Source organism: Echinops telfairi, unplaced genomic scaffold (assembly GCF_000313985.2).
Source record: "Echinops telfairi isolate 266 unplaced genomic scaffold, ASM31398v2 ScPeMD7_23;HRSCAF=83, whole genome shotgun sequence".
NCBI classification, from domain to species: Eukaryota; Metazoa; Chordata; class Mammalia; order Afrosoricida; family Tenrecidae; genus Echinops; species Echinops telfairi.
The window spans coordinates 64,357,824-64,369,796 of record NW_022103920.1 but is presented as its reverse complement, the minus strand read 5'-3'; positions in this window follow the sequence as shown (position 1 = coordinate 64,369,796).

The window sequence follows — 11,973 nt, the reverse complement described above, 5'->3', positions numbered from 1 at the left end:
CCCGCCGTGGGAGTCCGGACGCGGCCAAGATGGCGGCTGCGAAGAGCCGTCCAGGGACCTGGGCCACCCGGCCCGGGTCCGCGACCCCACTTCCGAGGTTCTGGGACGTGCCGACCTCGCCGCGGCCCCAAAAGGGATGTCCCTGGCCCGTGAGCCCCGCCCCGCCTCACACCGGCGGTCGCTCCGCCTTGGGGCGGGACCATGCCCCCGGGAAGCCACGCCCCCACCTACCTTGCAGGCGCCGCCCCTTTTGGACCCTGGAGCCAGGGACTCAAACTTGCAGTGTCCTGGATCCGACTTAACGTTTTCACAGTAAGTTCATATAACTTTAGTTTTGTTAACGAGGAAGAAGCTCTAGTCTTCTGCCTGAAAGTAAAAGCAAAGAGCTTATTACGGCTTCATGTGATTCCACCTGGGGAAACAAGAAGAGAAGCCAAGGAACCCCAGAAAGTAGTGCTACAAATACGTGTTTATAGCTCTAAGTCCAGAACTGTAGTTCACCATACTTTGATTGAAGAATACTCAAACGTGGGACATCTCCAAGCGGGGCTTTTTCTAGGATTGATGTACAAGGGTATATAGGTTTCAGGGATTGATGCCAGTACGTAACTACAAAGATTTGTGCTTTGGGGGTGCTTCAGGGTAGTCTTTAGAGGAGTCCCTGGCGGTGAAGTGGTTGTGCCTTGGCGTGCAATCTGCATGATCGGCAGTTCAAAAGCACCAACACCTCCGTGGGAGGAAGCCTGAGCTTTCTATCCCCATAAGCAGTTATAGTCTCAAAAACCACGTAGAGTGGCTCACAGTATTGACTGATGGCAGTGAATTTGGTTTGGGTTCAGGGTAGTCATTAGGAGCCCTATTGACTAGTGAGTTACATATTGGGTTGCCAAACTCAAGTCCAGCAGTTTAAATCCACCAGCCTCTCCTGTGATAATGAGAAGGCTTTCTGCTCCTTGTAAATCGCAGAGGATTTACAGTCTTGGAAACCTGAAGGGCATTTCTGTTCTGTCTTATAGGGTTGCTATGAGTCAGAAATGAGTTGATGGCAGTGGGTTTGGTTTTGGGGTTGTCAGGATAATCATTAGGATGTCACAAAATGTCTTTCTTGAATCACAAGATGTTAAGGTTGCCCTTAAGCACATATGTTCCTGGCATCTGCTTGTGAGGGGAATTTCTGATAAGGGTTTTGCACTCTTTCCACTTCTGTGTCTGAACACAAAGATCAGGAAAACATTTCTTTAGATGCATGGTCAAGTTTCAATTCGCCTGGGCCAGGATTCTCAATAGCTTGGCAGTTAAGAGCTAGCAATCCACCATGACGAGGGCTCCTGAGAGTAGAATGAGGGGTGGGGATTGCTTCTTATATAGGTGGATGATGTGTAAAATGAATACTTTCTTTCCAATCTTCCTAAAGTTTTGGCCTGGCTGCAAAACCACTACACAAAATCTTGGACCAATACAAGTCTCTTCCTTATTCCCTCCTACTACAGATGGCTAAGCAAACCCTTCCCCCTTCTGCTTGGGAGATAAAGTAGCATTCTATTGGAGAAAAGAAACCAAGACTGAAATCCAAACCAACCTCACTGCCATTGAGTGGATTCCAGTTTATCACCCCCCTGTTTCCTCTGGCAGCTTCATCTCTGAGGCAATGGCATGAGAGCCGTGGCTGACCTCTGGCTACAGGAGGAGGCAGCGTAATCCCACTCCATCCCAGTTCAAGGCTCATTGCGACAAGGTGGAGGTCAGACAGGCCTCCACCATCCCTCATTATTTATCCCATTCTGACACCAACCATTCTTCTCCAGGCACTCTACTTTGGTGGGTTTGATCATTTGTTGCAAGGCCCACACAGAACTCATGCACACTACTCACCATTATGGCGTTTATTAGGAGGCTAATGGGTTACTATTCATCACAAATACCTTTTTTAACAGCACAGAAGGGAACTATACAGGTGGACACAGAAATCAAATTAACTACATCTGTGAAAAGAGATGATGAAGAAGCTCAATATCAGCAGCTAACACTAGGCCAGGGGCCAATGGTGGAAAAGAACATCAATTGTTCATATTTTGAAGCAAAATAAAATTAATACAAGTCCATGAGAGCCAAAATATGACCTTGAGTCTATCCCACTTGAATTTTTAGAGCATCTGAAGAACAGATTCGATGCATTGAACTCTAATGACAGAAGACTTGATGAGCTGTGGGATGGCATCAAGAACATCATACATAGAGAAAGCAAAAGGTCATTAAGAAGACAGGAGAGAAAGAAAAGATCGGAGTGGATGTCAGAAGACACTCTCAAACTTGCTCTTAATCATAGAGTAGCTAAGGCAAATGGAAGGAATCATGAAGTACAGAAATAAAGGAGTTGAACAAAAATTTTAAAGGGTAGCTTGAGAAGACAAAGCATTACAATGAAATGTGGAAAGATCTAGAGTTCAAAAACCAAAAAGGAAGATCATGCTCATCACATATTAATCTGAAAGAACTGCAGAAAAAAACGCATGCTTAGAGTTCCAACACTGAAAGATTCTACGGGCAAAATACTGAAAGATACAGAAGATAGAGATAATACACAGAGTCACTGTACCAAAAAAAGAATTAGTCAACATTCAACAATTTCAAGATATAACATATGAAACCAATGGTACTAAAGGAAGTTCAAAGTGCACTGAAAGCATTAGCCAAAAGCAAGACTCCAGGAATTGATGGAATTGAAGTGTTTCAACAAGTTGATGAAGCACTAGAAGCACTCACTTGTCTATGCTAAAAGATTTGGAAGACAGCTACTTGCTCAAATGACTGGAAGAGATCCATATGTGTACCCATTCCAAAGAAAGGTCACCCAACAGAGTGCTTTGATTATAGAACAATGCCATTAATAGCACATGCAGGGAAAATTTGCTGAGGATCATTCAACAATGGTAGTAGCAGTACATGGACAAATAGCTGCCAGAAATTCAAGCCAGATTCACAAAAAGACATGGAACAATATCACTACTGAGGTCAGAACGATCTTGACTGAAGGCAGAGAATACCAGAAAGATGTTTATTTGTGTTTTCTTGACTATGCCAAGACAATTGACTGTGTAGACACACTATGGATACCCTTGGGAAAAGCAATGGGAATCCCAGAACACTTCATTGTGCTCATGCAACACCTATACGTGGATCAAGGGAAAGTTTTGAGAGGAGGACAAAGGAATACATACGACTAGGAAAGGTGTGTGATAGGGCTGTATCCTCTGACTGTACTTATTCAATCTGTATGCTAAGCAAAACAGAGAAGCTGGCTTTTATAAGAACGTGGCATCGGGTTTGGAGGAAGGCTTAGTAACAACCTGCAATAGACAGATGAAACAATCTTGCTTGCTGAAAGTGAGGAGGATTTGAAGCCCTAGGTGATGAAGATCAAGGACTGCAGCCCTCTATAAGGTTTACAACTCAATGTGAATGAATGAAAATCCTCACAACTCAACCAATAGATGACATCATCATAAACAGAGAAAAGATTGAAGTTGTCAAGGATTTCTTCTTGCTTGGATCCATAACCAATGCTCATGAAAGCAGAAGTCAACAGATCAAATGATGCATTACATTGGTAAATTTGCTGTACAAGGCCTCTTTAAAGTGTTGAAGAATAAAGATTTTACTTTGAAGACTAAGGTGTGCTTGGCCCAAGCCATGGTATTTTCAATGGCCTCATCTGTGATAGGCAGATGAAACAACCTTGCTTGATGAAAGTGAGGAGGACTTAAAGCACTGTGAAGTTGGATACTGAATAAGGAAGACCCAACAAGAATGAATGCATTTGAATTATGGTGCTGGTGAAGAATATTGAAAGTACCATGGACCACCAGAAGTACAAACAAATCAGTCTTGGAAGACGTATGGCCTGAATCCTCCTTAGCATCAAGGATGACAAGACTTTGTCTCATTGACTTTGGACATGTAATCAAGAGAAACCAGTTCCTAGAAAATTATATTATACTTTTAAGGTGGAAGGTCCTGGGAAAAGGACTTGCTGGGTCAAGTAGAGAAGCAACACAAAAGAAGGAGGTCCTCAAAAAGATGGATTTGCATGGTGGCTACAACAATGGGCTCAAGCATAACCACAATTGTGAAGAAAGTGCAAGACCGGGCGGTGTTTCATTCTATTGTACAAAGGGTTGTTATGAGTTGGAACTGATTCAACAGCACCTAGCAACAACAGGTTAAAAAGATGAAGGATATACGTAGTTCTTTTACCTCTTTTCAGCCATGCTGGCAAGCGTCTCTCTCTGGCCCTCAGCCTTATAACCATGTGGTCTCCTGTCCTGCAATGACTAGTTATCAAAAAGCTACTTTAGTGATGATAATGCCCAAAGGGTCCCCCATTCTGCAAGCCAGCCTCTTGTCCAAAAGCCCTCAGTTTTGCTCATCTTGTGGGCCAGGAAGGCTTGCCTGCCACTCTGCCACATTTTCTCCATGCTTCCCCTCTGCTGTCTCATGGTCTCAGTACTGCAGCCTGTTTCCTGTACCACTTCAAACAGGAATCTTGCATGTACTCTAGTAGTCACTTATCTTTCTTGGTGGTCATTGGTGTCTTATATCTGTTACTGAAATGACTAGTTTTTATACCCAGCAGAGTAGTAAAACTGACCATTCCCTCAGTTAGAGTTCTCGATACCTTATTTGCATGCTCCCATCCAGTCACTGGTAATTTTCCTTCACAATCATTCACTTTTATTCTTAACTTCTAGATGACACCCAGGTCTTGGTGATGCCCCCTACCATTCCCTCTTCTGGGAACTTGTGCCATCAGTTTTCTTCTCTTCCATGTGCCTCAGCATCTTCCTGCTCACTGGTTATTTTCCTTTAACATAAAAAGCATGATCAAATCACTCCCATTTTGTTCTCAAAGGAGAAGACCATATTGAGTCTCATTAATCTTACTCCTTTTCTATCTTTCTTGAACTCATTCAGCTCAGAATTTCATTTCTACCACTCCACCCAAACTGCTCTTGTCAAGGTCACCTTGACATCCATGCTGCCAGTTTCATTGGTCAAGGCTTTGCCCTTGCAGCTTTGAATTTAACTATATTCTTGCTCTTAAAATACTTTGTGTGGTTTTATGTCAGCACACTTCTCTTTTTGTCTCTGATGTGGCTGTTACAGGAACATGGCAGGCATGCTCTGGGTCAGGGATGCTGCCCTGGTGACTACATCTGCGCTAGCTCCTCTGCCTTGGTTTTCTTCCTAGCACTAACTACAACTTCACACACATATTCAACTCTTAATTTGCCTCGAGCTGTTTTCTCCCTCTAGCCTGTATCTCCAGGCTCCGTTATGTTCTTTTCATTTCAGTAATAGAACACATCTCTGCCACCAAGTTTCAAAAGAAAGCCCTGATGACCCAGTTAGAGGCTGTTTTCCATAGCCTCCCTCTCAGCTGAGTGTGGCTGAGTCAAGAAGTTGTAACAAGTCATTTGAGTAGAACTTCTGGCCTGTGTCCCTTAAAGGAGAAGCTGCTGATTATTTGTCACTTCCTTTCTCTTCCTGCTCTCTGGAAAATGGCAACAACAACAAAAAAAGATGGCATCCATGTATTGAGGGAGGCAAATTTGCCCCATGAGCCTAATTTTGAAGAGATGAGGTACATCCTTCTTTGAACCTTTTGAAAAATCATTCTATTTGCTAACATCAAAGTTTTATATGTTTTGGTTATTAGAGTCTTATGGGATATGTAGATACTGAAGCTATTCCCTCAATCAATAGTTTGTCTATATAGTTTTATCACAGTCTTTCAATAACAAAACGTTTAAAATTTTTATGAGTTCTCATTTATTTATTTTGTCTTTTGCTGCTTGTACTTTTGTTATTAGTTAAACCGTGGTTAAATGCTAGGCCTAACAGTCGTGCCCCTACATTTTCTACTTCTTTTTTTAAAAATTAAAATATTTTATTGGGGGCTCTTACAACAACCCATACATCATTTGTATCAAGCATATTTGTACATATGTTGCCATCATTCTTTTCTAGACATTTACTTTCTATTGAGCCCTTGGTATCAGTTCTTCTTCCCCCCACCCATGACTCCTTGATAAATTATAAATTATTATTATTTTCATATGTTACACCGACCGCTGTCTCTCTTCTCCCATGGTTTCTGTTGTTTATCCCCAAACTTTTCTCCATTTATCATGATGTTACTTATTGGTCCAGTTGTAAGGATTTTGCATCTTTACACGGAGTTGTAATCCATATTGAAGGCTGCAGTCCTTAATCTTCATCAACAAGTGTTTCAGTTCTCCTCACTTTCAGCAAGCAGGGTTGTATCATCTGCCTGTTGCAGGTTGTCACTAAGCCTTCCTCCAGTCCTGATGCCACATTTTTCTTCATGTAAACCAGCTTCTAGGACGATTTTCTCAGCACACAGATTGAATAAGGATGGTGAGAGGACACACCCTGATGGACATCTTTCCTGATTTTACCTTTGTTCCATTCACACAACGGCGTCTATGTACATCAAGATCCATGTACAAGTGACACATGGGCACAATGAAGCGTTCTAGAATATCTATTCTTCTCAAGGTTATTCAATGTTCGTTATGATCCACATAATGGAATGCTTTGGCATAGTGAATCAAACACAAGGAAACATCTATCTGATATTCTCCGCTTTGAGGTAAGATCCGTCTGACATAAGCAATGATATCTTCTGTTCCATGGATGATCTTCAACAAAATTTTACTTGCTTGTGTTATGGGGACAAATATGCATCTCTTTCAGTCAGTTGACCAAACAGCTGTCTTCCAAATTTCCTGGCATGGACTAGTGCGTGCTTCCAGAACTTCAGCCACTTGTTGAAACATTTCAATGGGTATTCCATCACTTTTGGGAGCCTTGTTTTTGGCTAGTGTTTTCAGTGCAATGTGAACTTCTTCCTTCAGCACCTTTGGTTCTTGTTTATATGCTACCTCCTGAAATGGTGGGATGTTGACAAGTTCTCTTAGGTACCGTGACTCTGTGTGTTCTTTGCATCTTCTCTCGATGCTTCCTGCATCACTCAATATTTTGCCCAGAGAATCTTTCAATATTGCAATTGGAAGCTTGAATTTTTTTCTTGGGTTCTTTAAATATAATGTATACTGAGCATGTTTTTCTCTTTTGGGTTTCTAATTCTAAATCTTGCCACATTTCATTATAATATTTAGTTCTGTCTTTCTGAACTGCCCTTTAAATTTTCCTATTCAATTCTTGGACTTCATCATGTCTTCCGTTTATTTTAGCTACTTAATGATTAAGAACAAGTTTCAGAGTTTCCTCTGGCATTCACTTTGATCTTTACTTTCTTTCCTGTTTTTTAATGACCTTTTGGTTTCTTCATAAATAATATTCTGGATGTCCTCCCATAATTCATCCGGTCTTCTGTTATTACTGTTCAATGTATCAAATCTATTTTTGAGATGTTCTTGAAATTAACATGGGATAAACTCAAGGTCATATTTTGGCCTTTGTCAGTTGTTTGAATTTTCTCAGCTTTATCCTAAACTAACATCTGAGCAATTGATGGTCTGACCCACAGTCAGCCTGTCGCCTGGTTTTAGTTGCTGATACTGTCTGCTTCTCTACCATCTCTTCTCGCGGATTACAGTCAAATTTATGTCTGTGGATTCCATATGGAAAAGTCCATGTGCGAAGTTGCCTTTTGTGTTGTTGAAAAAGGTATTTGCTATGAACAGGTCATTGATTGTGTAAAATTTGATCATGTCATCTCCAATTTCATTCTGACGCCAAGTCCATATTTTCCAACTACTGGTCCTTCCTCTTTGTCTCCAACTTTTGCATTCCGATCACCAAAAATTATCAATGTATCTTGATTGCATGTTTGATCAATTTCAGATGAGATATTTGTAGAATTTTTCAATTTCTTCATCACTAGCTATTGTGGTTGGTTGATATATTTGAATAATAGTTATATTGATTGGACTTCTTTAAAGAGAGATATTTACAATCCTGTCACAGACAGCAGTGTACTTCATAATTGATTTTGCATTGTCCTTTTTGACAGAGAGTGCCATTCCATTTGTTTTGATTATGCCATTCCCCGCATAGTAACTCATATGATTTTCCGACTCAGAATGGCCAATACCAGTCCATTTCAGTTCACAAATGCCTAGGATATCAATCTTTATACAATCCATTTCATTTTGAACTCTTACAATTTTCCTCGATTCGTACTTGCACATTCCAAGGTCTGGTCATTAGCAGACTTTTGCAGCTGTTTCTCCTTACCTGGAGTCATACCTCATCAGCAAATGAAGGACATGAAGTTTACATTCATCCCCACAGGCTTTACTAGATTCAAGTCACCGTGGTAGACTCCATTCTGAGAGATTCTGAAAAATCATTCTGAGAAATCAGCTTGTCTTTGGTCACATTTTGAGTGCCCTTGGACCCGAGAAACCCATCCTCCTATACTATCTCTGACAGTGCCTGCTTTCATTCATTAGACCTTCAGTTTCTAACAGTGTTTTGAAACTATGCGTAACGTTTTCAGTGGCTCCTTCCTCTAAAGTGGGTAGCTGAGTGCTGCTTCATTGTCTGTTCTTAGCCTGGAAGCTCCCTTGAAACCTGTTCACTTTGGGTGACCCTGATGGCATTTGAAATACCAGTGACATAGCTTCCAGCATCACAGCAACACACAAGCCACACAAACTGACAAACAAGTGGTGGTTTTATTTTCTACATGGGCGTAAATTAAAACCACACTCACTGGCATCCAGTTGACTCTGACTCACAGTGACTCTATCACAGCCTAGAATGGCCCCTGTGGGTTTCAGAGACTGCAACACTTTATGAGAGTACAAAGCCTGCTCTTTCTCTGGAAGAATTTTGACCTGCTGACCTTGTGGTTAGCAGCCCAATGTGTAGTCCTGCCAGGCCTCCTACAGGGGAGTAGACATTGTCATTATTGGAAGGAGATCATTTTTTATCACTACATGTGAAAAAGTGACCTTGTCTCAAAGGCTGAACCCCAAATTTGAATGCCTCCAGGATTGCTATTTACATGGTCTGTTTTCAGTCAACAAGCATCAAGGGTCTTGAAGAAGGGATACTTTTCTCATAAGGAGTAATAAGGAACATGATACTGCTTATCATGAGGGTTTTTCACAAATTACGTATAAGTTAAATGCTCAAACCATTAAAAATACTGTGACATCAATGCTTATCCAGCAGGTTCAAAGATAATCTGCTCTCCAGTAAACAGTTTAGTTTTTAAAGAAATCCTTACAGTTGTTTATTTAATGGTTTAAAAGTTAACATTTCACTTTCTTTCTTAACACACGAGCCAAGGAAACACATCTGATATTTTCACTTCTTTGCAAGTGTGCCAAAAATAAGTATTGGGTGTAAAGAGTTGCAATGAACAGAATTTAACAGAAAAAGCCTGTTTTAAATAAGAATATAGTTGATTATCTTTTATAAGCAAATTAAAGTCCCCTTTCCTTATTGTCTTATTATATAAATTCAGGCCTAGAAAATGAAGATTGTTATTGTCCTTTTGTTTTTTGGGGGGTTTTTGGGTACATGATTACACTAGATAACTGCTGTAACAAATTATACAAACCACTGTTGCTATTAGGTGCTGTGGAGTCAGTTCCAACTGGAAATGAACCTATGCACAACAGAAGGAAGCACTGATAGTGTCTAGTTTGGTCCATTATTGCAGCTACTATATTGATCCACCTTGTTGAAGACCTTCTTCTGTTATACTGACCCTGTACCTTACCAAACATGACGCCTCCTCCAGGAGCTGGTCTCTCCAGATGACAAGTGCAAAGTACCATATATACTCATGTATAAGGCGAGTTTTTCAGCACATGTTTAATGCAGTTTTTGTGGTAAAATTAGGTGCCTCGGCTGATATTCGGGTCAGCTTATACTCGAGTTTATACAGTGTGTGAGATGAAATTTCACCATCCTTGCTTTTAAGAAGCATTTTGTCTTTTCTCAACACACTTGCATATTCTTCTGGCAGTACATGGCACATTCAATATTTCTCACCAACACAATAATTCAAATGCATCAATTCTTCTTTGATTTTCTTTATTCATTGTCCAAATTTCACATATATATGAGATTAATGAAATTGTGATGGCTGGAGTTAGGTGCACCTTAGTCCTCAAAGTGACATCTTTCCTTTTTCAGCACTTTCAAGAGGTCTTTGCCACATAATTGTCCAATGAAATATGTCATTTGATTTCTTGAATGTTCCTCTTGTGGGTGTTGATTGTGGATCCAAAGAAGTGAAGTTCTTGCTGACTTCAATCTTTTCTCCATTTATCATGATACTTACTGGTCCCATTGTGAAGAGTTAACAAAATTTGTATGTTGAGTTGTAATCCACACTGAAGGCTGTAGTCTTTGATCTTCATCAGTAAGTGCTCCAAGTTTTCATAGCTTTCAGAAAACAAGGTTTTTTTCATTTGATTATCTCAGGTTTTTAACGGCTCTGCCTTCAAACTTCAGTGTCAAACTTCAAACTTCCATCTTCTTCAATCCGGTTTCTCGGATTATTTGCTCATTATGCATTTTAAATAAGTATGGTGAAAGGATATTACTCTAATACTTTCCTGATTTTAAACCATATATTATCCTCTTGTTCTGTTGGAATAGGTGCTTCTTGGCGTGCGCACAGGTTTCCCATGAGCATAATAAAATGTCTTGGAATGCTCATTCTTTGCAATATTGAAAAACAACTCAGCCGTCCAGTTGATTCTGACTCGTGGAAACCTATAGGGTAGGGTAGAACTGCCCCTGTAGGTTTCTGAGACTGTAACTCTTTTCTGGAATAGAAAGCTCCATCTTTCTTCCTTGGAGCTGCTGCTGGTTTTAAACTGCGGATCGCAGTCCAATGTGTAACCGCTATGCTACCAGGGCTCCTTTTTCAATCTTCTACACAATTTATTATGATCCACACAACTTAGTTCCCTTGCATAGTCAATGGGACACAAGTAAACATCTTTCCGGTATTCTCCGCTTTCAGCCAAGATCCTTCTTGTAGCAATAGTATCCCTCGTTCTACATCCTCTTCTGAATCCTCTTCTAACCACACACCGGGCAGCTTAAAACAACAGACATTGCTATTATCTTACAATTCTGGAGACTAGAAGTCTTAAATCAAGGTTTTTTTCAGGACTACACTTCCTGTGAAAGTGTTGGGAAAGACTTTTGCTTCATATCTTTTTCTTAGCTTCTGATGATTCTAGGAATACTTGGTATTCCTTGATTTGTACATAGATCACTCTGATCTCTGCCTCCATCGGCACATGATATTCTTTCTCTGTTTCTTCTCTCCTTATAAGGATGCCAATTATATTGGATTAGGGCCCATATTACTCAAGTATGACCTCATGTTGTATTTGAAAAACAAGATCACATTTATAGGTAATATGAATTAAGGCTTCAAATCTGTATTAGACTTTACTCTCTAGAAAAGTAAAATTAGTTATATATATAGATCTATACATAAAATTTATATCAAGAAAATGGCTCACCCAGTTGTAAAAGTGGGTGAATCCAGTTGAAGTTCATGGGACAGATGTTAAGCTGAGGCTTTTCTGACTCATGTACCTGTGACTGAAAAACAAGGAAGCAAGAAGTGAACCAGGAAGCCGGTACATAGACCACAGGCTGGTGGAGGCAGCGTTGAATGAATTCAAGTTTAGTAAGCACTACGGCAGGCCACTGATAGCTCCCAGGGTTGGCATGCAATATGACAGGCTGCTGGCTCAAGTATAAAGAATCAGAAGTTTATGCCATAGATGCAGAAACCAGCAAGAAGGGACTGAAGCCTTTGCATAGAATGTACTTAAATAGGAGCAGGCCACCCCACTGACGAAACTGTCTTTCAGTTTTATCAGTGCTGTGACTTGAGCAAGGAGGCTGCACGCGTCCCTAACTCTTTAACAACTGCTCAGA